The sequence below is a fragment of the Globicephala melas genome, chromosome 20 (assembly GCF_963455315.2).
Source record: "Globicephala melas chromosome 20, mGloMel1.2, whole genome shotgun sequence".
In the NCBI taxonomy this organism is placed as follows: Eukaryota; Metazoa; Chordata; class Mammalia; order Artiodactyla; family Delphinidae; genus Globicephala; species Globicephala melas.
Window position 1 is genome coordinate 47,615,059 of NC_083333.1, and position 25,775 is coordinate 47,640,833.

The 25,775-nt window shown below is 51.9% G+C and overlaps 1 long non-coding RNA gene across 1 annotated transcript in view; it reads right to left on the reverse strand.

Annotated features, from left to right (window-relative positions):
- LOC132594280 (uncharacterized) overlaps positions 1-25,775 on the reverse strand; it is a 231,542-nt gene that overhangs the window by 31,867 nt on the left and 173,900 nt on the right. The window contains exon 3 of the long non-coding RNA XR_009560465.1: positions 22,275-22,517. This is a non-coding gene — a long non-coding RNA (uncharacterized lncRNA). The remainder of the gene's footprint in view (positions 1-22,274; positions 22,518-25,775) is intronic.

A 25,775-nucleotide genomic window follows, 5' to 3' on the forward strand; every position in this document is an offset into this window, starting at 1 on the left:
AGGCCACCCTTTGCTCATCCTCCTTCTTCCTCCCCGGGTCACGCACCCCTCTGGGCTGGGGGGCCTCAGGCGCAGAGTCCGAGTTGGAAGAAGGAAACCCCTGGTAGCTCCCAGGAAACCCCTGACCCCACACCCTATCCCTTCCAAGAAAAACAAATCATTAACATTTTAGCATTAACACCCAGGGGCAGGAGATGAGAGTCCTCCAGGCTACCAGACAGGGCGCAGATAGAGCCAGGTTATCTTGGACGAGGGTGGTAGGGAACCTAAAATGTTAACGCTCCAGGAGAGGCAAGTGGAATAAAGCAGGGGCCCAGGCCTCCACCTTCCCTGACTTGGCTTCCTTCTGGCCTTCGAGGTAGTGCCCTTCCTGCCATGGACTCCGCATGGGTTCCACTCGCTTGCCATTTGCCATGTGACACTGGGCAAACATCTCAATGTCCCCTGGGGAACATGGGGCTGAGACTCCTCCACTCCTGTGGGGAGAGCACCTGGCACACTGTCAACACTCCACCCAGGCTGGTTCCTCCCCTCTCTTTGACAGAGACTCTTTGCTTGACCAAACTTTAGTCAGCCTCCCGAACCTTCTCCTAGGCCCATCTGTGCACTTCTTTGTGAAATCCAGTTTTAGCAAGAACCCTATTAAGTCAGTTTGGCAAAAGCTCCCTCACCCCGTATCTGATACCCCCAGGGGATGTCTGATCGCCCTGGCCTGTTTTCAGCAAGAATTCTGGTGGGTCGGTAACCCCCTTTACCCCTGATGTTTCCTCTTAGTAATTTTCCATCCACTGACCCCCACCTGGCTCCTTGGCTACAAAGTCCCACTTGCCGATGCTGTATCTGGAGCTGAGCCCCAAATCCTTGCAAGACCCCATTGCAGTGGTCCCTATGCTTACTGTGATGGCCCTGATTCAAGACTGCCTAACCAGCTTTACCGAGTGTTCGGAGTATTTTTTCTTTAACTAACTCCCTCCAAGCCAGCTCCTGCCATCCACCCCCTCTGAGGCCTGCTGGTGAGTCCAGGGGGCGGAGGATAGCTTCTACTTTCGCTCCTCAAACCTGCCTTTGCCGTGGACACAGGGCAAAGGTGAGAGTCACACCTGGATAGTGGGCCATGGTGGGAAAGCTAGCTTTGGCTGGAGTGGTAGTGGTGGCAGGGAGGCTGTCCCCACCCCTTTCTTCCCTGGGACTCAGGACCTCCTAGCTTGGCCTAGAGCACATCTTCCTCAGGAGAGGCCGGTCCCTCTCTGCCCCAACCTCACTGTCTGAAGTACAGCTCGAAAGGGGGTTTTGTAGCTGTGACCTTGGCTCGCCCATGATCTCTAGGTTTGCTGTGTCCTGGTGGGCTGTGCTGGATTACACAGCGGGCAGGCCGAGAGCACCAGCAAGGTAGGACCACCAAAATATGGTTTGGGGAAGAATTTAATATTCCTAAGAAAGCATAAAAGTAACATGGGGGAATCATATTTGTTGGCCTTCCTTATACCTATTTATCGCTGAGTTGGTGGGTTTTTCAATTACATTTGGAGAGGGGCACCTAAAGGTCTTAAGGTAGCCCTGATGCCCCCTGCCCCCCATCACAGGCCCAGACCTCTCCCTTCCCCCTCCCCGGGTGAGGTCTGGAGGTTAGCCAGCACAGGACTGTAAGACCCTGGGCAGCCCTCCGCCCCAGGACCTCATTTGGTAAAGGAAGGTAAAGGCGCACCTGCTCTAAGGCGTCCCCTCTCCTGGACAGCCGCAAGGCTCTCCCCGCCTTGAGGACTGTCATACCTGCGTACCCACCACCTCAGTCTTAAGGGTCACAGCGTCTGACCCTGTCCATTTATAGAGGAGGAAACAGAGGTCCAGAGAGCTTCCATGGTTTGGCCAAAGGAGACATACAACCTGGAAGGAGTCTCTGCCAGCCTAGGCCCTGCCCGCTGCCCTCTCCGCCCCACGGCCCCCTTGAGATTCTGAGGAGGGCCTGGCCTGCTGTCAGCCAGCAGCGAGGCCGGGCAGAGAAAGATGGCCAGGGTTCCCAGGACCTGGAAAAGAAGCACAGACAGAGATAGACACCGGCCGAAAACGGGGACGTGAGCTGCGAAGGGAGCCAGAGGGAACGGGAAAGGAGGGTAAGACAGAGAGAAACGAGGGAGGGGAAGAGGCAGCAGCCTCTGAGGAATCCTGATCTTTAAGGCTGACTGATAAAAAGCTTGTTCCGAAGACAAATTCTTTCAAACCAACAGCTCCAATGAGACTTTCCGTCATTCTCCCTATCACAACCTGGCCCCTTCTCTCCAGGAAGAAGATGAAAGGACATCTTCATCTCCTTCTCTGCCTCCTGTCCTCCCTCCCTCCCTGCTCCTTCTGTTCCAGCACTTGCTACAGTCAAACCTCCCCAGGAGGCTCTTCCCCAACCCCCACCCCTCTCTGCCCGGCCCCTCGCCCCTGCTGTCCCATTTCCCATTTCCCACTCCCTCCCCATAGTTTCCTGTTTCTCTGGATGAAGAGCACTTCCAGCACCTGACTGGATTCTCTTTTCGTTCCCTCCCCTCTCCTGTTTCTTTCCCTGTCTCCACCGGCCTTCCACCCGCAAGATAGCTCATGAGCGAGGGCCCCAGGCTTTCTCCCCTGCACATCAGCCAGAGCTTCCGGGATGGGGAAACTAAGGCCAGGAGGGACTCCTCTTCTCACCTCCTCCTCCTCAGTGGTCACTGTCTTGGCCCCGGGCCTAAGCCGGCTTGGGGGGTAGGGCAGGTGGGCATCCTCTCCCTGCTGCCTCCACCCTTTCCTTGCCATTTGCAATTAGATCTGCCTAGTGCCCACATTTGGGAAACACCCCCCAGATGGGTCCCATCCCACCTCTAAGAGGTGGTCCAAAACCCAGAAATGAATTCTACCTCTTTTTGTACTCATTCAGGGTCTCTCTTTTGTCAAATTTTCACTCCTTTCAAATTCTCTCCCTCTTTCTCTGGAACAGCGCCTACTTATTCTTCAAGACACTTCTCAACTGTCACCTCCTCTGGGAAGCCCTCCTGACTCACCCAGCTGCCCCTTCCAAACTCATTTTGTATGTGGCCAACAACTTGTATGTGGGTCCATCCCTGCCGAGATTGTGATTGCCTTGAAAGCATCAACTTCATCATTTCACTTAGCAAACATTTGTTGAACGCCTACTGTGTGTCAGGCTGGGAACAGAATGATGACCAGAACAGACACTCTTCCTCTCTCCCCCTGGGGCTTACACTCTATATGGCATATGGACCCGCAAAAGTGTTATCCTACAGGGTGGTAAGCAGTGTGGTGGAGTGAAGGGAAGAGCGCACCTCACCTAGCTTGGAGAGTTGGGAAGTCTTCCTGGAAGAGGTGAATGAGATTTATTCAGGTGAAGAGCAGAGGAGAGGAGGTCCTGGACTGAAGGTATTGAAAGTAAGAGAGAGCATGGCTCAGATGGGGACCTGAAGAGGTAGGTCAGATGGGAGTCTCTGTGGGAGTGGCAGGTGGGTAGAGAAGAGGGACCAGGCCTCAGTCATCATCTTTCTCCAGGGCCTTGGGCCATGTCCATAGTCCAGAGTAGGAGCCAGGTGAATTTCCCACTTTTTTTTTTTTTTTGGCCTCGCCGCGCAGCTTGTGGGATCTTAGTTCCCTAACCAGGGATTGAACCCGGGCCCTCAGCTGGGAAAGCGCAGAGTTGTAACCACTGGACGACCAGGGAATACCCCAGGTAAATTTTTTGACATCGAATGAATGGGGAGTCCAGCTAATACACGCCAATCAAGTGTCTACCATGTGCAGGGCACTGGGGCTTGGCATAGAAAACAAAATGTACAAAGAAAATAATAATAAACAAGAGCTAACATGTATTAAGTTGCTCAACTACTGTGTGCCTGGGACTATGCCTGTGTTTTATAGGTGTCATCTCATGGATACCTCATGCCAGCCCTGGATGGGGTGATTATGATGATGCCCATCGCCTGATAGGTGTCCTCTGGCACAGAGAGGCAAAGTGAATTTTCCAGAGTCACACAGGAACCAATATTTGAATACTGGCTTAATTACAGCACAGTAGCCTCTCCCAAGACTGAGAAGGGACTGGCCCTGCCAAGTTTGCTGACTGCCATCTTGCAGAAACCCTGGCCCCATCCCAACCCCCTGAACTGCAACCTTTCCTCCCTCGGAGCCAGCCTTCCCAAGGAACCCACTGCGTCCTCCCTCCTTCCTCTTTCTTTCCTCTGTCCCCACAGCCTGGGTACTTCCATTCCTCCCTGGCCTGTCCCCTCCCCGCAAAGAGAGAAAACATGGAGAGAAAATGGATCTCTAAAGATACACGTCTCCATCACTATTATTTACACTCTAGTGTGCTTCGATGGCTCGGCTCCAGTGCGGAAAATGTAAATCAGGTGGACACCGCTCCTGAAAGCCCTAAAGAGCTTGGCTCCCCCAAATTAGAATAGAAAACGCTCTTCTAAAATGCACCTTTAATATGTAAAAGCCTGCCAACTTGGGCTCTAAATAAACCGAACTTGAACCAGATGCCAAATAGAGTAGATGAAGGACAGGTGCACAGAGGGTCCTGGGGTGGGGAACGAGGCCTAAACAGCTATTTATATTAATGCAAAGAAAGTTCAACACTCTTCGCCTTGATATATGCTGCAGTGGGAGGTGGTTTTTGTCCTACCAGCAAGAATAAAACGCACAGCTCAGGATGGGCAGGGTCACGTGTGCGAGATAAAAAGCTCTGGGTGTAATATATGTCCCCGCCGAGTATTCTCGGCAGACTTCAAGTTAGATCTGCGGATGACAACAAGAAAACACTTACTCAAGGTTAGACTCTGCTCGCCAGGCTCCCCATCACAGCTGCCTCTCCTGGGGAATGTGGCTGCCTCAAAATGCGCCCAGCAGAGCCCTGGGCTGGGGTCCTGGGGCACCCGGCCTACCTTGGTGTTGAGCTAGCAGGAATCTCAAGGGCTGCTGGCTCAGGTCAGGAATGCCTGCGTGTGCCTCCTGGGGGCCCGGGAATGCATGTCCTTCCCCCTGGGGACACCCCTGCCCATCCACAGACTCCCTGGTTTAAAAGTGCCTGGGGAGGGGGTGGAGTGGGGGTGGGAGGGGGGATGGGGGGAGGGTCGAATGAGGAATGACTGCTTCAAAGGGTACAGGGTTTCCTCCTGGGGTTATGGAAATGTTTGGGGACTGGATAGAGGTGATAGTTACACAACAAGGTGAATGTACCAAACCTACTGAATTGTTCACTTTGAAATGGTTAAACTTTGTTGGGTGAATTTTAGAAATTCAATGAAAAAAAATCCCAGGCAAAAGAACAAAACAAACAAAAAAACCCAGACAAGTGAACAGCAGCCCGGGCAGTTTGTAAAGCAGGCCTATGTGACTCGGGGAGGAGGCGGGCTTTCACAGGTATGTCCCACGAAGACCTGGCCTCTGTGTGTGTAAGTCAGAATTCACTTATTCATTCATTAATTTCATGCAGGCAACCATTCATTCATTCAACAGAGTATTATTGAGAAATTGCAGGACCATAAGGGGAGGCCGTAGGATGGAGAGGTTCTGGAGGATGTGAAGTGAAGATGATGATAATACTCATTCAAGGAGGTCAGCTAGGTACGATGTGTAGCGGAGGCGGGGCAGTGGTAGGCAATCAGTAGACGCTGGCCTCGTTGTGCTGGTGGTTGGCGGCAGTGTGTGGGAGGGAGGGGCAGGCCCAGTGATGACTGAGGAGCTAGTCACGCTGCGAGGACCTTACCGTCTAGGGAGGACTGAGCACACGGACAGATAAGCAAATAAGTAAAAGTTCACGTGAGAAGTCTACGATAGACGTATGTGCCATGAGGGGTACATGTCAGGATGGACCAGGGAAGCCTTCAAAGAATAGATAAGACTTGACCTGGGACCTTAAAATACTTAGTAGAATCTCCTCAGGAGGAGGTGTGACTGGAAAAGCATTTTAGGCAAAGGGAACAAGCAAGTATAAAGAGATGGCTTGATGTGCTGAGGGGACAGGAGGAGCTTGGTGTGTCTGGGCCTTAGATGTGGAAGAGGGCTGGGAGTCGCAGGAAATGCGGTTGGAGGGTAGGCAGGGGTCAGCCCACCGAGAGCCTTGCAAATAAGTTAAATGTTTATTCTGCTGAGAATAGGAAACATGAATTGAAGAACTGTTTTCCCGGATTGAGGCAAGCTATGCATTTGATCCAAAGGCAACTAACCCCCCACACTGGCTCAGGTAAGGTCTTAGCTGGACCAGCCAGAGGCTCTTTTTTGGTGGATTAGTCAGGACAGGCTAAGTTACACTGTGGTAACAAACATCACCCAAATCTCAGTGGTTTAACACGACAAAGATCTACTTTTTGCTCATGTGAATTCTTTGCTGGGTCTGGGCAGCTCTCCGGAGCAGTTGCCACCACGTGTGGTTTGAGCATTTCGGGCCACTTCCACCATAGCACCTCCATACCAGCAAGTGCTTCCATAGAGGCCGGGTAAAAAGACACACAGAATTGAAGATGGGCTCTTAAAGACTTCTACCGGGAAGCGACACATACCCCTTCTGCTCACCTTTCACTGGCCCATGTAAGTTTCATAGCCTCGTCTAACCTCAGTGGGGCCAGGAATACAATCTTGCCCAGAAGGCAAAGCAGAACCGAGAATACCACTGAACACTAGCAATGTCTATCGTACTTGGGAAATGCGGAGAGGAAGAGCTGGTTCTCAGTGAGAAGAGAAGCTGACAGGAGATTGAGAAGCAGAGGAGCCACCGACCCCATGGCAGCTGTGAACAAGAGATGGTCACAGTGGTTGGCCGCTGAGCAAGCAGGTCTTTTGTTCCTGACCTCTTGCTTGGTGTGCTCCTCACTTGCTCCTTTGTAATGTTCCTCCCCGCTCTAAACTGTGCGGATTCCAAGATATCCCAGAAGCCTTGTGATCTCCAGGAGTGGGGAGGGGATGCCGATAGTGCAGAGGAAGGGAGGGGGGCCCAGCCAGAGTTTCAGCAAACCTTGGAGGAGGCTTGGACTGTGCCACTAGGCCTGGGGAGTTGCCATTCCAGGCTCCACATCATCTTCTAGTAGATCTTGATTCGTAACTCAGAAACCTCTGGTTGACAGAAAAGGAAGCCTTGGGTGGAGGATGTAAGGGCAGGGCTTGGTTTAGAAGCCCTAAACGCAAAGACCTAATTCCCCTAAGTCCTGGAGCTGGTGGCTGTAAACTTGGAAGGGTAACAGTCTGGGGGGCAGGGGATTTGGGGTGGTACAGGGATGGGGAGCAGGGTTCTCCAACTCCCTTGGGTCCCGGGGGCCCCGGTAGATGAGTGAAAGGCCAATGGAGACCCTCTCAGGGGCGTTGTGCCAGCAAGGCGGACACCACAGCCCTCAGCTTTGCCTCCCACTTTCCCTTCCCTCAGAGGAGGAAGGGTGGTGGGGGTGGGGTCATAACCCCTGCCCCTCAACCCTCCAGCACCTCCAGATTGCTTCAGTGTCTGGCTCCCAAGGAGTGTAACCGATGCTATAAATCAGAGGCGGCAGGTTAGGCTAGATGGCCTCTGATGGTCCTTTACAACGTGGATGGGAATCAGGGGCCAGGGGCAGGGTCCTGCGGGAGGGGAGGGGAGGGGAGGGGAGGGGAGGGGAGGGGAAGCAGTCCTGTGTGCCCAGCGCTCCTGAGGGATCATGGGAAGGGCAAGGAGGAGCCTGGTGCTGGGGTGGGGGCTGGGAGGGGGAGCAGGGAAGAAAAGACAGAGGAGGAAGAGAGAGAAGAAAGCAGTGGAGGTGGAGGAGGAGGAAGGAGAGAAGGAAAGAGGAGGCGGAGGAGGTAAATAGGTCAAAAGGAAGAGAGAGGGCTTCCCTGGTGGCGCAGTGGTTGAGAGTCCGCCTGCCGATGCAGGGGACATGGGTTCGTGCCCTGGTCCGGGAAGATCCCACATGCCGCGGAGCGGCTGGGCCCGTGAGCCATGGCCGCTGAGCCTGCGCGTCCAGAGACCGCGCTCCGCAATGGGAGAGGCCACAACGGTGAGAGGCCTGCGTACCGCAAAAAAAAAAAAAAAAAAAAAATCAAAAAAGGAAGAGAGAAAACGAAGGAAAAGTGAGGAGGGAGGGAGGAAGGAGAATTAAAGGGGTAGTAAAAACAAAGAAGAGAAAGGAAGGGGGAAAGAAAGAGCCTCGCAGCACTCCTGGGCCCTGGGAGCGAAGTCGGGGCACCCTGGCTGCCTGCCGGCCCTCCCTCAATAAAGGAGAGCACAGTAGGCCGCTCGGAAGATCTATTGGGCCCCGCAGTGCCATTGTCTTCAGAAGGAATTAAAAACAAATTGCTGAGGGCCAGCACATAATTTAAAGACTCACGGCAATTTTATGACTTGCTAATGTTCCTAATTACATGCCCGTGAAAGGCTTAATTAATTGGGGGATGTAGCAAAAAGTGGAGCCTGTGTTTGTTATCATGGTTCCACTGCATTGATTTTAGTGCCTATGGAGAATTTAGGGCCTCTTTATTTGCACAAAGAAAATGCAAGTCTCTCAAAAAAATGCACATTAAGATCAACCCCTCGCTGCTATCTAATATACTTTCCTCTACTTAACCAAAGCGCTTGAAATCATATTTTGTAAATATTGGTGCTGTTAATTGCATTGTGAGGGAAAATAGGTTCCGCCTGGCTGGTTGTGGAGAATTTTATAAAGTTTGTTCCCTGCACCCCATTCCAGGGAACTCTTCCTGGGGAACTTGCAGAGAAGTTGGGATGCCCAGGCCCGGAAGTTGGTGTGGCTGCCCCGAGTTTCTTTGCTCCTGGCTGCAGCTTGGCTGTCACTACCTCTGCTGCTGGGGCCCTGATGGGGAGCAGAGGGCAGTTGGGTGGGACCAGGAGTGAGGGCAGTGGACATAGAGGAAGGCCAGAGGGACATTTCCTCTCAAGAGCATTGGAACAGAAGACTAACTTCTGGTGTGGGCCCAGCCACTCCTTCCCTGTGAGGCCTCGCAGAAGGCACTTAGCTTCACTGAGCCTCAGTTTCTTCATCTGTGAAATGGGGTAATGATCCCGGCCCGGCTGACATCATCAAGTAAGGGAATGGAAGTGAAAGAGGCCCAGATCTAAGGCCTGTGGTTATTATCATTAGCTGCTGTCTCCTCTCTTCCTTCCACAGTGGACGACAGGGAAGTTCTCCTTCAGCTGAGGGCTCTTGGTAGGAGAGGTTCAACCACCCCATTCTTTTAGACAGGTGCAGAAATGTTTAGCGGGAGATGTGGTGGGTCCTGGGAGATGCAGGGGAGGAGCAGCTCCTGTTGGCCCCTCTAAGAAATTATTCTTGACACTGTCTCTCCCTGAGAACAGACCCTTACCCTCCCTCTGTGCTCCCAGAGGCTTTCCCTAGCCCAGAACCTTCCCCAGGGGTTGCCATTCTTTGTTAAATGCAAACTCCTGGAGGGCAGAGACTGGGCCTCACAGCTCTCCATCCCCAGCAGGTAGGATGACGATGGTTACTCCTGGCACAGAGGATACACCCAGTAGCATTTTACTGAATAAGTGACTCAGTGGATTAAGTCACTAATTTGGGCACTGGGGCTTGGTCAGAGTGGGCTGCCCAGTCTCAGCTCTTTATCTCTGTCTCTGTGGTTGAGTTTACAGACCAACAGGTTCTCCCCCAAACCCCACCCCCACCCCCATCTCACACACTTACTCCCCATATACTCCTCTGGGACCCCTCTCTGGGCGAGGAGAGTCTTCTTCTAGAGATGCTTAGAGCTGGAGTCTTAGGCTCTAACATGGACCCCGTCACCTACTTTCTCCACGTGGCAAACCAAAGTGATCTTTCATTCTTTTGTTTTTGTTCTTTTGGGCTGCGCCGCGTGGCTTGTCCTAAGCACTGGACTGCCACGGGATTTCCAAAGGGATCTTTTAAAAATGCAAATCAGATCGCGGCATGCTCCTGCTTCAAGCCCTGTGCCTTCCCATTGCGTTTACAATAAAAACAGACTTTTCCTCGGGACCTGCAGAGCCCATCAGTGTGATCCCACCCCTTCCTAGCTCTCTCACCTCATCCGCTATCACGGTCCCCGAAGGTCATCCCAGCCAGCACACTGCCTCTTTCTGCTCCTCAACAGGCCTAGGGCAGTCCTGCCTTGGGGCCTTTGCACTTGCTGTCTCCTCTGCCTGGAAGGCTCCTCTCCTGTCAGGAGGTCAGCTCCTTCTCATTCAAGTCTTATCTCATATGTCTTTTCCTCACAAGCTCTTCCCTGATGACCAGTCCAATGTTGCCTCTTTAGTCATACTTAATTCCCTTGTATACCTCTTTTGACAGATTAAATATATACATTTGGGGTTCTCTGAGAACCCCATGAGACGAAATTCACAGGAACTAAACCTGCTGCTCGTTGTGTTGGCAGGCTCTCACTCATGGTTGCTGATTTCCTTGTAGGATGTGTCCTATGTGTTTGGAACGTGGGCTTCTGCTTGAAGAGCTTATTTATAAGATTTCTGAGAGGCTTGGGTTGGAGGTAGGTCTCTCCAGAGACAGTCTGTCTTTCCTCAACCCTAAGGCGAATGCCAGCTTAGGTCCATTTTAGTTCACTTCTTGCCTTGGGTTTTCCTGCTGCACACGAGTGGTGCAGAGTAGACCCCTACCCATTTGAAGGCAGGCCTGTGCTTATGGAATTCTCACCAGAGGCTTTTTCCTTTGCAGTCAGGGTCCAGGTGAAGACAGGAACGGTCACGTTTCTCTGCTGATTTCCTTTGAGCAGGTAGATCCCCACTCCCAATCCCCAAGTTCTCCTCTTTACTGAGGGTGTAGCTTTTCAAGGGTCTAGGCTTTAGTGGTGTGTCTAGGAGGTGAGTGTCTCATTCCCATCTCCCCACCTTGTCTCCTGTCCCTCCCAAGACTATTAACCTCAAAATTGCCAAAACCAGCAGTGGAAGCTTCAGATTTCCAGGTTCTTCTTTGGTTTTGACCCCCGATATTTCCCTTAATTTTTGCCACCTCGGCTCTCCCTGTAATGGGATATTTGTATATTTTACTCTGGGTTTCTAGGTGTTTTGCATTAGGAGTTTGGGGCAGGGTGTCCAGTTCATTGTATTGTAAGGAATGGAAGTCCCTCGGGCACTCTCATTGTGCACTTTGAAGCCTCTCGGGCACTTTGTCTTCATAACACTTGTCATTCCTTGAAATAACAATCATCATCTGTTTGCTCACTTACCGCCTGCCTGCTCCAACTAGGATGTGAGCTCCAGTAGGGCAGGAAGCTTGCCCACCCTGCTCGCTGCTGTCCTCAGAGCCTGGAACAGTGCCTGGCTCCTACAAAGAAGTATTTGTTGTTAGAGAGCCTGGGTTCAGATTCCAGTTGAGCAACTGGGATTGTCACTCGGGCCCCTCTGCACTCAGTTGTCTCATTCATACAATGGGAGTAGTGATTATCACCTAAGGGAGTTTGTGAAATGAGATGTTTGTCAAGCATTTCCTTGAATCACTGCCAGACACACAGTAAATGGTAGTTACTGTGCTGATGGCTTCTGGGTCCCCTGTTGCCCTGTCCCACCCACCTCCTGTGAAGCCAGTTCTTCCCACCCCCTGGGCTCTGCCACTTGGAAATCCAGGCTCTTGCCTTCCCTCCCTCTGTGCAGGAGCTCGTGGCCCTCTCTGACTTCACAAACACAAGGGATGAGACTTGCCTCCAACACATGGCAGGCCCGCTTGGCTCTGTGTCACTCAGAGTCCCCCCTCCCTGCCCGGTGGGAGGTGAGGGGTCGGGGTTGAGAGAAATGTGCTCTTCTGTGTAGACAGGTGTGGGAGGAAAGCCCAGGAAGAGGGACCCGAGTGGGAGGCCAGGAAGGATGCAGAAGGTGATGGTGCAGAGTGTTTAGCTGCATCCTGGCTCCGCCACTTATACTCTGCTGGTCGTAGGTGAGATACTTAACCACTCCGTGCCTCAGTTTCCCCACCTGTAATATGGGATAATCGTGTCTACTTCACAGAGCTCTTATGAGGATAAATAATAAATGTAAAGTGTTCTGGAGTGGCTGATATTTATGTGTTAATTTTTATCATGTCTACTTCATTCCCTGTTGAGTTTCCAGAATCTTGCACAGGGCCTGGCACATAATAAGCACTCAACAAATGTTTTGGGAATGGATAGGTGGATGGACGGACAGATGCATGGATGGATAGACTAGCCTGAGGGGATGTGTGTACAGTGGACACCTCAGATGTGCCCTATTAATCTTGCTGACAATCCTAACGTAATTTAGATAGAGACTACCACATCCTAGATTCCCACAGTGCTGGGCCTGGAGGGTTCTGAGAGGTCATCTTGCCCAGGTGTGGGTACCACAATCCCCAGGGGCTTTTTCAAATGCCTGCTTCCCTTGCCTTATGGAGAGAGACTCTGGTCACCTTGGCTGGGTGTTGAGGGGGAATGTTGATTCTGATAGCTCTGTCTGGTTGATTGTCCCTGATCTGATCCGCTAATCTCACACTGCTGATAAGGAAACTGAGGCTCAGAGAGAGACCTTGTGCAAGGTCATGCAGGGGGTTGTGAAAGAGCTGGGACCCCAGCTCAGATCTCCTGAGTCTTGGTCAGGTGTCTATTACTGGTCTGTTTCCCTGCACACCCCTCCCTGCATGCCCCCCCGCCCCCCTGCAGGCTGAAGCAACTTAACTATTTGAAGTTTTTTTGTTTGTTTATTTTCATAGAAACAGGGTCTCTGTGATAAGGGTATGGGGAGGACTTGAACCCATGGGCAGGAATGCAGCTGCCCTGGGAAAGGGGAAGCTGGGACCATGCCTAGGAGGCATCAGAACCCTCTCTCCAAATCTATCTCCTCTTTTTTTTTAAAAAATGTTAACTTATTTATTTTTGGCTGTATTGGTTCTTTGTTGCTGCACGTGGGCTTTCTCTAGTTGCGGCGACCGGGGGGCTACTCCTCATTGCGGTGTGCGGGCTTCTCACTGCGCTGGCTTCTCTTATTGCCGAGCACGGGCTCTAGGCGTGCAGGCTTCAGTAGTTGTGGCACGCGGGCTCATTAGTTGTGGCTCGTGGGCTCTAGAGCGCAGGCTCAGTAGTTGTGGCGCACAGGCCTAGTTGCTCCGTGGCATGTGAGATCTTCCCAGACCAGAGCTCGAACCTGTGTGTCCTGCATTGGCAGGCGGATTCTTAACCACTGCGCCACCAGGGAAGGCCTCTATCTCCTGTTAAATTATCCTTCAGAGCCTCCCACCTCTATTCTTATTTTTTAAATTATCTTTATTATAAAATATTTCTCACACAGAGAAAACTATAAACGATAATATAATGAACACCCAAGTCTCTTCTACCCAGCTTTGTTAAATCTTAATGTTTTGCCATTTTTGCTTCAGATTTATATTTTCTAAATAAACAAAACATTATAGATACCATGGAAACTCCCTGTCTCTTCCTCCCAAGGCTCATTCTCCTCTCCTCCTCCTGAGAGGGAACCATCTTTCTGAACTTAGGGATTATTTTCTTTCTTTATTTATTTTTTTGCGGTACACGGGCCTCTCACTGTTGTGGCCTCTCCCGTTGCGGAGCACAGGCTCCGGACGCGCAGGCTCAGCGGCCATGGCTCACGGGCCCAGCCGCTCCGTGGCATGTGGGATCTTCCCGGACCGGGGCACGAACCCGTGTTCCCTGCATCGGCAGGCGGACTCTCAACCACTGCACCACCGGGGAAGCCCTAGGGTTTATTCTTTACAAGCAGGTTTTAACTTTAGATTATCAATACATAAGCACTATACTCTATGGCTGTGCATGCTTCTCAACTTTGTATAAACTTTATATATTACATCCTGTATGTAAACTTCAGCACGTTGGGTGTTTCCTTCAGCATTTTTTCATTTTATCCTTGTTGTTCCATGTGGCTCTGTGCCATATTCATTGAATGAAGTTATATGCCTCAGTTTATTCTTCGTTTATTAATAGGCTGTGATACGTACCCTTGTACAAATCTCCTTGTGCACACATGCAAAGTCTTCTTTGGGCATATAGCTAGGAATGGAATTGCTGGATGACAGGTTTATCAGTTTTCTATTTCTACATCATAAACCACCCCAAAACTTGGTCACTTCAAACAACATCCCTTTTATTTGCTCACAGTTCTGTGGGTTAGTAATTCAAACCGGGCACAGTGGTGAGCGATCTCTTCCACAATGTCTGAGGTCTCAGTCTGGGCCCCTTGAACACCTGGGACAGTTCAACTGGGGCCATATGTGTGGGGCCTTGGTTCTAGCTGTCAGATGTGTTCCTCAGTTTTCTTCCACGTGGCCTCTTCCTGGGGCTAGCTTGGGCTTCCTCACAGCATGGTGGTCCAGGATTCCAAGCCACATTGTGCAAGTGCTTATTAAGCCTCTGCTTGTCTCACTCTTGCTAATAACCTGTTGGCCAAAGCAAGTCACATGGACAGGCCTAGAGTTCAGCGAGGGAGGGCGTGGATCCAGCAAGGTATAGTTCATTGGGGACCACCAGTATGACAGCCTACTACAATAGAGTACAGCATCATCAACGTTATGAGATATTGCCAAATGGCTCTCCAAAGAGGAAGTATCAGTTTATAATCTCCCAACCCTTGTATAGTCTCCTGCCAATGGTGTCTGGGTGTCCACACCAATACAAAGGTATTGCCAGACTTTTAATTTTGCCAATCGAATGGATGTGAAATGGTGTCACAGGATTGTTTCAGTTGCACTGTCCTGATTACTAGTGGGGTTGATTATTCTTCCCCCGCCACAGCTTTATTGAGACATAATTGACATATAACATGGTGTAAATTTAAGTGTACAATGTGTCAAGGTTGATTATTCTTTCCTGATAATTGACCATTAATCTGCATTTCCTCTTCTGTAAATTCCCTGTTCCTATCCTTTGCACCCCCCCACCTTTTTTTTTCTGTCAAGTTCTTTTTTTTGTCATATTAATTTTCAGTTGTTTGTATATTCTGGATCCCTAATTTTTAAATGTTTAGACTGACCGTGGAGGTCAGACTCCACGTCCTTACCCACAAGCCCCTGGATTAGAAGGCCATTACTGAGGACGCTGGACCAGAAACTTAGGTGACGAGTTTGGGATGCTACAGTTCCTTGGGGTGTGACTCTAAATGGCCTCAGCATCTGTCCTGCCCTCCTGGTGTCTCTGCCAGAGTTAGGATGCAGATGGGGAGGCCCCGGGCTCCCCATCACTGTTCAGTTCTCACACAGCCAGTGGCCATCTGGCTCCCTGCTTTCCTTCCCATCGCTTCAGACGGGCCTCCGCCCCTCCGGCACGCAAGGCCACCACAGTCTCCCTGGGAAAACTGGGCAACAGTCAGAGCATGACAAGGTGAAGGGGACTGCAGCTCAGGGGCCTGGGGAATCTGTGTGTCCTGCTGAGCCTCTGTGTCTCCTGGGCACTGGACATTGGCCCTGAGCAGACCCTGAACTGACTGCCTCTGTGTCTTTCCTTATGCTGTTCCCACTGCCTCCAGGGTCTATCTCAATGTCTCCTCCATGAAACTCTCCCTCAACTGGTCCTCCTACCCCCATACTGGATGCAATCCCTTCCTCGTCTGATACTCCCTAGAATCTTTTTTTAAAAAATTAATTAATTAATTAATTTATGGCTGTGTCGGGTCTTTGTTGCTGTGCGTGGGCTTTCTCTAGTTGCAGTGAGTGGGGGCTCCTTCTTGGTTGCGGTGCGTGGGCTTCTCATTGCGGTGGCTTCTCTTGCTGCGGAGCACAGGCTTTAGGCGTGCGGGCTTCAGTAGTTGTGGGTTACAGGCTTAGTTGCTCCTCCACATGTGAGATCTTCCCGGACCAGGATTTGAACCCGTGTCCCCTGCCTTGGCAGGCAGATTCTTAACCACTGCACCACCAGGGAAATCCCTCTCTAAAATCTGATTTTACCGTTTATCACCCTTTACAGACCCCAATTTGAGTTCCAGACAGGACTGGATTACTCAACAGACAGACTTAGTGGTTTGGGGTACCCCTAAAACAAAGCCCAACACCCCAACTTCTCACTTTAATAAACTGAACCAGAATTCTGCAAGCAGAAAATCTAGAAAGAAGAGATGTCCAATTCAACAACCAGTAGTCACACGCGGCTATGTCCAGGTAAATTCAGATTCATTTAAATTAAATTAAATTAAAAGTCCGCCTCCTCGGTCACACTAGCCTCACTTCAAGTGTTCAAGAGCCATAATTGGCTACTGGCCACCACAGGGCCATTTCCACCACTGCAGAAAGTTCTATCTGATTTTTATTAGTCCTATGTTTCACAGTTAAATGTTGTTTCTATTTTGAAACACCTTTGCTGGGGGAGAAACAAAATTAGTTCATTATTTAGGTTTCCAAAGACCTAAATATTGCCCTGGTCCCAAGCCACGAATGAGCTCTGTGACTTTAAGAGCGTCACCCTCTCTGGGCCTCAGCTTGCTCGGCTGTAAAATGAAGGAGCCCGATGTAGAAGGCCCTTCCGCCTCTGACTCAGTCTGGTTCCACCTTGGGAAACAGTTATTTGTGTCCAGGCAGGAAGAGCAGAGGGAGGGGTGGAGAGGGGAGCCGGAGGGAGGAGGAGGAAGAGGAGATCATTAATGGCTCCCAATTCTTGCCTTTGATCAGGTAGTCTGGAGTGAGGTGAGGGGTGGCGGGAAGGAGAGGAAGCAGAGGGTCAGGTGAGTGGTCAGGTGAGAGACTCAGCTGCTGAGCTGGCAAGAGTGGGGGTGAGCCTTCCACCCGGGCTCTCTCTACCTGAGAAAGAGCTGAGTCCCTGCCCAGGGGCCAGCCCCTCCCATCCCTCCTTTATTCTTTTTTTAAAAATAAATTTATTTATTTATTTATGGCCGCGTTGGGTCTTTGTCGCTGCGCACAGGCTTTCTCTAGTTGTGGCAAGCGGGGGCTACTCTTCGTTGTGGTGCGCCAGCTTCTCATTGCAGTGGCTTCTCTTGTTGCGGAGCACGGGCTCTAGGCGCGTGGGCTTCAGTAGTTGCGGCACATGGGCCCCGTAGTTGTGGCTCGCGGGCTCTAAAGCGCAGGCTCAGCAGTTGTGGCGCACGAGCTTAGTTGCTCCGCGGCATGTGGGATCCTCTCGGACCAGGGCTCGAACCTGTGTCCCCTGCACTGGCAGGCGGACTCTTAACCACTGCACCACCAGGGAAGCCCCCTCCTTTATTTTAAGGAGAGTTCAGCGCTGAGGCTGGGTTCCCTGCTAACCCCACTGCCAGCTCTCCAGTTCTCACGGCCATGCAGCAAACACAAAGCCAACGTGAGCGCTGATGTGCCTCCAGAAGAAGGAAAACTGGGGTCTGTGGTGGAGCCCTGGATGCCTGTTTGTCCTACCTGTGCAGGTTGGGGAGGGAGGAGAGGGCCCCCTGACATTAGCCACTTTGAAATAGGAAAATGGCAGCCTTTTGCGAGCTGTTGGCTTTGGGGACTGAAGCATATAACTGGGCTGGTGACCAAGAATTGAAAATTACCTTTCAGGTGGGAGTAGGACTTTCCAATGGAGAGATAGCCCTAGATTTGGGATCAGATCTCCAATCCTAACTCCTTGGATAAGTTATTTAACCTCTCAAAACCTCAGTTTCCCCATCTGTAAAATGGGACAGAGGACACAATAACAACTGCGAGGAAGAAATGAGGCCAACCACGTGTGTAGACGCCCAATACCTATTAGGGAGCATATGTGTCTTGGAGCCCTGAAATCCGGGCCTGCACTCCTGCAGGGGACCCTGTGCACAGCACGTCCCCCCGCACCCAAGCCCCACCACAGTCCCTCCTAACCCAGGGCTCTAACTGCACGGTGGGGAGGGGCCCAGGACCCTTTGATCTCACAGTTCGAAGCATCTCTGGAGGGGTGGCTGGCGTGGCTGGGGAGAGGGCACTAGCGGCTGAGCCTGCTTGGCTCAGACCCAGGAACCCGGGTTTCAAAGGTGAGCTTCAAAGGCAGGGCTGTATTAATGTGGCTTCTTTTGTACCTGCTCAAGGAAGGAAAACAAGCCAGTGCCCCCTCCTGCCCAGGATGGCAGCTCAGATCCAGGAGATACTCCCTGCCCCCATTCATGTCCCACTACAGTTAGTTTGATCTCTCCATCCGCAGGATTTCTGTCTCATCAGAGCAGTGATGAAGGAGCAGATTAGGGTGGGCCCTGTCCTGGTTCACCTGGGCGCCAGGCTGCCCTGGGGGTTATGGTGACAAGTGGTGGGGGTGGGGAAGTTGAGGGAAGGAAGGCCAGGACCTGTGGCTCCAATGGGAGGGGAACAGCGGCAGTGAAGCAGAGCAGGTGGGAGAGGTTTGAGAACCAGGAAATTGGCTGGGAGTGGTGGTAGAAAGGCGCCTGCTGGGGCCTGTAGCGGAGGGGAGGGGAGGCTGAGAGGGATGTCCCATCACCCCCTCCCCTCCTCCACCCTCCTCCAGCCCTCTGAGGAGGCCACTTACCTGTCACCAGACCTGAGAGGGCCCCCCCCCCCCGTCTTCCTCTGCTGGCTAGACCTCACCCTGGCCAGCACGGGAAGGGAGGCCCTGCCTGGCTTCCCCACCCCAGGGGCCGGCCGTGCCAGCATCTCTGTGACCCCACAGGTGCCCTGGCTGGGCTCCAGCGAGGGAGAGGGGTAAGGGGCAGGTGAGCATCCAGGCCCTCCCACAATGGGGCCAGAGCCACTCCAGTGGAACCGCGCTGGGCAGGAGGCGGCTGGAAAATGAATGAAGCGCTTATTCTTCTGTCAAGTTACCCACACCTTGGCCTGAAATCCTGGGGCCTCTTGAAGGAAAGCCTCCCACTGCCTGGTTCTCTGCCATGACCCCTCCCAGTAGAAGTTTCAAAAGTTCTAGAACCTTGGACAGGCAGGATTCTCTTGGGATTGGTTTGCAGATTTTAGATTTCTAAGCAGAGAACCCCATGCCAATCCCAGGGAACAGTCTAAGTGTTAATTCATTCACCTTCCATCCATCCATCCATCCATCCATCCATCCTTCCTTCCTTCCTTCCTTCATTCATGTGGCAACATTTTATTGAGCACCTACATGTGTCAGGTACCCTTGCTATGAGTCTATCATTTAGGCATCATTATCCCCATTTTATAGGTGAGGAAATTGAGAGTCAGGCGGGTTAGGAAACTCACCCAAGGTCATACGGCCCTGAGGTTGGTAGACTTGTTCGTGCCTAGAGCCCAGTGTGTTGCCTGGTATGTTCTGGTCTTGGCTGGGCTGCTGTGGGACCCGGAGTGAGCCCTTTCTTGAGATGCAGCTACACTATTGGATTATCTGGGCCACACATCCTCATCAGGAAAGTGAGGTCGATGGACTGGCTCAGTGTTTCCTTTACCCTCGCTGCACATTAGTCGGTATTTAAAAAATATATTAGTTAAATATTTAAATACATATTAAAAATGACCCTCCCCCTTCCCCCACTAGCCCAAGAAATTCTGATTTAATTGGCCTGGGCTGGGCCAAAGGCATTAGTATTCCTTAAAGCTCCTTAGGTGATTTAGGTGTGCGCCAGGGCTGAGAATCCCTTGGACGAGACGATGAGTAGTTCTCGGGGCTAAGGGTACAGCCCAGCCCCTTCCCCAGGCTTGCAGACTGCAGCTTCTGCGTCTCTGTGCTCAGGGTGGATACGCTGGGAAGAAACATGGCACAGCTGTCTCTTTAAGGAGCCAGCAGAGGGCCCGGGCCCGGTTGGCCAGGTGGCTGGGGCGCAGGCTGGGGTGGAGCAGGTGCCTCTTCGGGAGCTAGGGAAGCAACCTTCCAAAGGCAGGCAGGGGACAGAGGTCCCCCCTTTTCTGGAGAGAAGCAGCTCCTTGGTCTGACCCTCTGAGACCAGCTCTGGGAGTACCGGCCTGGGAGGGACAGGGACAGACCATGCGAGCCCTGGTGCCTCTGGGGAAGGTGAACCCAGCGCCCTTGGCCACCTGCCCTGCCATCTCTGCACACGGCGTCCTTACACTCGGTCCCCACGTGGGAGGGGGAAACTAGGGGCACCTTGACTCTCCTTCCAGAAAGATGTGCTGACAAAGAAAAACTTCCCCACCCCCACCCTCTCTGGCTGTGGCTGGCAGGCACCTCCAGCGGTTCAGGTTGGGGAGGGCCTCCTCTCTCCCTCCTTCCCCTGTGCCCATGGCCACATGCTGTCAGGCTTCAGGGATCCCAGGGTCTGTGTGAGCTGCTCAGAACTTGGGGACCCAGGGCAGGGGGAGAAGGGGCTTTTGAGACCTGGACCTGTCCTTCCTCTATTCAGATTTTAGCTAAAGCAGGGCTTCTGCAATTGTGATGGGCAGACACACCACCTCCAGGTCTTGTTAAAATACAAATTCTGATTCGGTAGAGAGGGCTCTGCATTCCTAACAAACTCTCAGGTGATGCTGCCAGTCTGTGGACCACACTCGGAAAAGCAAGGGGCTAGAACACCCCTATGTCTATTCTCTGAGCCCAGCCCTCCAATAGGCCTGCAAGCAGCTGGCACTCACCAGGGCAGGGCCAGGCTGGGCGGCGGCTACCAACCCTTGGTGCCTCTAACGAACAAGTGGTCCTCACCAGCCTGGCACGTGGCACCACTGACGGCTCAGTGCCCAGAATGGGAAAACATAAAATCTCATTTCAAGCCCCAATGATGGTTTGGTTCAGCTTTCCCGGCTTTTTAGGAACTTAATTCCACGGATTTTTCTTAAATTCAAGGCTGTAAGTCACCTGCTTAAAATGATTTTTTCCCCTCTACATTTGAGTGGAGACGGGCAAAGGGAGGAGAATGCTCTTCCTTCCCTTTTCCTGGTCTCTGCTGTGTCTGTTTTGACATCCGTGTGTGTTGCCTTCTCTTGTCTATTTCTGTTCTTGAGCTAGTGCAGGGCTTTTTCAAGTACAACCTGAGTTTGAGACCTTCTTTTGCCAGCGTGGAATGATACTGACTTTGGGCAAGTCTCTTAACTTCTCTGTTTCTTCATCTATAAAGTGGGCTTTTAAAAAAATAATAATTAATTAAGTAATTTATGGCTGTGCTGGGTCTTCGTTTCTGCGCGAGGGCTCTCTCCAGTTGTGGCAAGCGGGGGCCACTCTTCATCGTGGTGCACGGGCCTCTCACTATCGCGGCCTCTCTTGTTGCGGAGCACAGGCTCCAGACGCGCAGGCTCATTAATTGTGGCTCACGGGCCCAGTTGCTCTGCGGCATGTGGGATCCTCCCAGACCAGGGCTCAAACCCGCGTCCCCTGCATTGGCAGGCAGATTCTCAGCCACTGCGCCACCAGGGAAGCCCTGAAATGGGCTTTTTTTTTTTTTTTTTTTTTTGCGGTACGCGGGCCTCTCACTGTTGTGGCCTCTCCCGTTGCGGAGCGCAGTCTCCGGACGCGCAGGCTCAGCGGCCATGGCTCACGGGCCCAGCCGCTCCGGGGCATGTGGGATCTTCCCGGACCGGGGCACGAACCCATGTCCCCTGCATCGGCAGGCGGACTCTCAGCCACTGTGCCACCAGGGAAGCCCATAAAATGGGCTTTTTAATAGGCACCTCATAGAGCTGTTGTGAATATTTTTATAAAGATCATAAACATTAAAGCACTTCGTCGAGTGAAAAGGATTGGCCAGTGATACGGGGTCATCACAGGGTGGCGGTTAATAGCACAGGTGCTGGAGTCAGAGCGTCTGGAATGGAATCCTGACTTCACCACTTATTAGCTGTGCAGCCTTGGGTAATTTATCTAACTGCTCTGAGTCCCAGTTTCCGCATTTATAAGAAAAGGATAATATTATTGCCCCACGGGATTAGGTTGAAGAGGTGTGGGCGCTGCCCAGCACTAGGGCCTGACATAGAGTCACACGCACACACCCCAAACTGGGCTTATACTGTTTCCATTCTGCTTCCCACCCGCACCCTTGATGTCCCTGTGTTATTATGTACTGTTAATGGTCCCATAATATTCCATCAGATGAATGTATGGAAAATGGTGGCCTAAATCCTTTATTGTTGGTCATTATGGTTGTTGAGGTGGGATCTGGAGTGAAGTTTTACGATGAAGACCAGAAGGGCCCAATAATCATACCCTTTCCTTTTCAGCCACGTGGATGAAAGACCACTCCTTGGACTAGGAGCCCCTCACTCAAGGCTCTGATCAGCTGGTCTCCTCGTTCTTAGCACCTCCTTCTAGTCAGGGAGCACAGAATCCTTTTCCTCCTAGGGTGTCCTTTGTTAAGCCCTGATGCTGCAGTACTGGGGGCCAGATGTTATGATTTGCCCTTTGCTGCCAGAATTGGACAAGTGACCCAACAGAAATATTCAGGATACACAGGCAGACAAGCCAGCAGGAAGCAGAAACCTTACTTACTTACTTACTTATTTATTTATTGGCTGCGTTGGGTCTTAGTTGCGGCACACGGGATCTTTCGTTGTGGCGCGTGGGCTTCTCTCTAGTTGAGGTGTGCAGGCTCACTAGTTGTGGCACTTGGGCTTAGTTGCCCCGCGGCATGTGGGATCCTAGTTCCCTAACCAGGGATCGAACCGGCATCTCTTGCGCTGCAAGACGGATTCTTAACCACTGGACCACCAGGGAAGTCCCAAACAGAAGACTTCTTGATGCTGAGAAAAAAAGTGCAGGCAGGGATGAGTGATGGGCGTATGGGCAACCCCCTCACGTTCTGCTTCTGCTGGAGGACTTCTTGGAGGTGGAGGTGGTCTCTGGCACAACTGGGTGAGCCTAGCTGAGCAGGGAAGACATGATTCTTTCCCATCCTCTCAGGAACTTGTAAGTTCAACCACTTACAAGTGGTGGAGTCTGGGAAAGATTTGACTCCTCTGGGCCTCAGTTTGCTCATCTGCTAAAGGGGAATAAAAGAGAATGTACTTCCTGGGGCAGTTGGGAGGATTTCACAAAACCATGTCTGTAAAACAGCACATGTGAGCGTTCAGAGAATGTCACTGTTGGTCCCAGTCTTAGTCTGTCCATCTCCTCTCTCTGCCCCTCCACCACTTTCCCAGCACATCCTTGTCACCAACATTTTTACAGCCTTCCCCTCCAGTAAACTCGGGCTCTCCCATGGGGGACATTACTGAGAAGCAGGACTTACTCTGGGATTGTGTAAAGAGCCACAGCAAACCCAAAACCCTAGTGTGAGGGCCTCCCCCATCCTCACCGGAGCAGCATGTCCAGAGGCCGCAGGGACGTGGACTGGGGGTGATGGGAAGGACATACGTCCTGATGGGCAGGGTCCCAGGAATTGGAGGTTCCCCATCTTCAAGAACACGACCTTTATTGTTGGTAGTGTCGTTTCACAAAGGACCAAATAAAAGTTGCCTTCCGTATCCCTGGAAGACCCAACAAGGGTCAGTGGATTAAATTAAAGCAGCAGAAATTGGAGTGGACTCCAAGGCAGGCTCTCCTGATAGCCTGGGATAACAGGCAGGAGAGGCCGGGGGAAGGAGGCTGTACTTCCCCATCCCAGGAAGGAGGCCTGAGAACTGGCGTGGGGACTCCTGCGGTGCCCGTCCACTTCATACACTGGAGGAACGAGGGCGGGTCATATCACCTCTCCTGGTCTAGAGTTCAGTAATTGTGCTGTGATACCGAAATTTCCTTACAAGCTTAAAGAAAAAAATAATCTATGAGCTTGAATGTGGCATTCAGCAAAGGCCTTTATCGACAGGGGTCCCCACCCTCACCCTCCAAGCTTCCTTCCTGAAGGCACGTTTTGGCTAAGAGACAAAGTTCGAGGTGTGAAACCCAACTGTCAATACAGCCACTCTCCGCAATCAGGCAGAATTAATTGTGTGAACACCATTGATCAAACCACTTAATACTTACAGGGGCTGAGAAGGAGCTGAAATGTAATTTCATTACCAACCTGCTCACCCCTAATGAAACTCCTAATAACTCTCTAATTTTTCTTTCAGATAAGGGCTGATAGGTGGAAATGGGGGTGGAGAGGTGGTGGGGGGAGGACAGAGAAACTTCTCTTCTTTGCTCGACTCTGTCTCGATAGATCCAAGTTAAATACCTACTCCCAGGAGCATCTTGTCAAAAGTCACATTAAAGGTTGTGGTTGGGCTTCCCTGGTGGCGCAGTGGTTGAGAGGCCACCTGCCGATGCAGGGGACACGGGTTTGTGCCCCAGTCCGGGAGGATCCCACATGCCGCGGAGCGGCTGGGCCCGTGAGCCATGGCCGCTGAACCTGCGCGTCCAGAGCCTGTGCTCCGCAACGGGAGAGGCCACAACAGTGAGAGGCCCGCGTACCGCAAAAAAAAAAAAAAAAAAAAAATCAATTCTGATTTGCCTTCAGGTGATTATTCAGTGATTCAAGAGCAGCTGATACCTTTTTAGGCTGAAAGCAAAACGCAGGTGGGTTCTCTGGGCAAGGGACGGGGGTGGTGAGGTGTGAGCAGAAGTGGTCACAGGTTCAAAATGTCAGAAGGTGATAGTTCTAAGGGTAGGTTGGGGAAGGTCACAAAGTAGTACAGTCTCAGAGCAATGTGAATCCTGGATCAAGTTCTGAGTGAGTCCTTTCTGGGACCTGCACACACGGACACAGAACCCAGAGAACACAGAGCATGAACACTCACTGCACACCTGTGTGTACACACATCTGCGTGGGCCAGTGCAAGTTCCACGGGGGCAGAAACACCGTCATGCTGGCTGTTTTCTCCCATGTCTCATAGGTTTAAAATGCAGCAAGGGGACTTCCCCGGTGGTGCAGTGGTTAAGAATCTGCCTGCCAATGCAGGGGACCCGGGTTTGATCTCTGGTCCGGGAGGATCCCACATGCCGCGGAGCAACTAAGCCTGTGGGCCACAGCTACTGAGCCTGCGCTCCAGAGCCCGGGAGTCACAACTACTGAAGCCCGTGTGCCTAGAGCCCGTGCTCTGCAACAAGAGAAGCCACCGCAACGAAAGTAGCCCCTGCTCGCCACAACTAGAGAAAGCCCGCGTGCAGTAGCAAAGACCCAACACAGCCAAAAATAAATAAATGAAATAAATAAATTAAAAATAAAATAAAATAAAATGCAGCAAGCACTCAATAGATATTTAGAAAATATGCCCAAATAGCACATGCATACGCACACACATGCCCTGCAGGCACACAGGCCTGCATACACATGAGTGCACACACATCTCCGTCCTTTTGTTCTCTGGGAGGGCAGGGAACCTGCTGGTCTTATTTGCCATTTTGTCCCCAGCACCTTGTGGGCACCTGGAAACACCTGCGCAGAGAAGAGCTGGATGAAGCCCGCCTCGAAGCTCGATCACCCTTCATTCAAAGCCCTGCTCAGACCCCTCTCCCAGGAGGCCTCTCCTGCTCTGTCATCCACAGGGATGGCCCACTCGCCTGCATGATGTCTGTTTACACTGGCTGCTCTGGGTGTCTTCAACATGCGCCTCTCTCACCACTTTTGTGTTCCCAGGCTGCCCCCTACTCCTCGCTCTCTACCAGACCAGGAACTTCTTGAGAGGAGGGACCCTTTCCCCTGTCAGAGTGGGATCTTCTGATCACACTCCCATGCCCCCATCAGACTGCAGGTCCCCCCGTTGGTCTGAGAGTTCCAGAGGGGACAAGCCTTCCTCATTTGCTTCTTTTTTTTTAAATTTTTTATTCCTCATTAGATCCTTGTAAGAGATTCCCTCTCCATTTGTTGGGGCTGGTGAGATAGCACCCCCCTGTTTGTTTAGCTCGCTGCTGGGCCCACTGAAGTCTCCCAGTGCCCGACAGATGCCAGAAAGCCTGCCCCATGCCCAGGTTCCAGGGTTGAACTCACAGGGTGGGTATGTAGGCAGAAGAGGCGGAAACAGCACAAACTACTGGGCTTTGTGGGGTGTACGTGCGTGTGAGCACACGTGCACTGTGTG